Raw genomic sequence first — 1,422 nt, forward strand, 5'->3', positions numbered from 1 at the left:
ATTTTTTGGTTGCAGCCGTCATTGTTGTTTGGCGGGTCCGGGCTGGGGATTCGAACCCGCCACCTTAGGTGTACGTGGCTGGCGCCCTAGCCGGTTGAGCCATAGGCGCCGAGCCTACAAGCAAAATCTTACTTGGAGTCTCAAAATATAAAAGTGACCAAATGCAGAGGTGCTCTTGTTTAAGTAAAGGCAGAAGATGTCTATCCCTGAGAATATTCCCCTATGATAACTATTCATCATACTTGATTGCTTAATTGTTTTGATAGTCTAGGTCAATCATGGTAGGGATGGGCAGTTTGATGCTGTATTTCTTCCTTTCTTTTCTTTTTTCCTTCTTTCTTGACAGAGTCTCACTTTCTTGCCCAGGCTAGAGTGCCCTGCCATCATCACAGCTCACAGCAACCTCAAACCCCTAGGCTCAAGTGATCTTCTTACCTCAGCCTCCCTAACAGCTAGAACTGCAGGTGCCCACCACAATGACAACATCAACAACAACAACAAAAAAATAGTTGGGTGATAGGGTGGGGACCTGTAGTCCCAGCTCCTTGGGAGGTTGAGGCAAGAGAATCCCTTAAACTCAAGAGTTTGAGGTTGCCGTGAACTGTGACAGCATAGCAGTTTACCCAGAAGGACAGATTAAGACTCTATCTCAAAAAAAAAAAAAAGCCCCAACAAAACTTTGAACTTCATCTCCCATTAAAATTACTACTTGTTCTAAAGCATTGAGTTTAGCTTCTATCTTTTTATCTATTTTTTCTTGTAAAGATAGTGTCAAAGAAGTATTTTGAACCAATGTATTTACAAAATGGGCTGTTTGAATAGATAGAGTAAGAGCCATAGCTGAAGTAACAGCACTGGCTACTATGGCAACTAATGCCGTAATGCCTGCTATGATCATACCTATGACTCTTAAGAATTATACCATGGTGTAAATGCTTATTAAGTTCAATTAAAGTCAGCATACCTGATTCATCATATCATGGCTAAGTTAAATTCACAGGTAACATAACAAAAGGTTCAATTATAGCAATAGCATCAAATGGATTAACATGATTGACACAATTAGACAAATTACAATTCAAATAATTTAAAGAGAACCCATGTTCAGCTTTGGTTATAGAAATGTCACCAACTAGCCGGGCATTGTGGCGGGTGCCTGTAGTCCCAGCTACTCAGGAGGCTGAGGCAAAAGAGTCGCCTAAGCCCAGGAGTTGGAGGTTGCTGTGAGCTGTGATGCCACAGCACTCTACTGATGGCGACATAGTGACACTCTATCTCGAAAAAATTTTGTTTTTCTAATAATGCTCTACATTTTAACCATCCTGGAGAAAAGATGTCTGAGCCTCACCTTTTCTTCAGAAGAAGAAATCATTCATAAGCAAATGTTCATGGAGTTTCTAATTTGTTCCAGGCATTGGAAAT

Source organism: Otolemur garnettii, unplaced genomic scaffold, assembly GCF_000181295.1.
Source record: "Otolemur garnettii isolate 467f Iridium unplaced genomic scaffold, OtoGar3 scaffold00016, whole genome shotgun sequence".
NCBI lineage: Eukaryota > Metazoa > Chordata > Mammalia > Primates > Galagidae > Otolemur > Otolemur garnettii.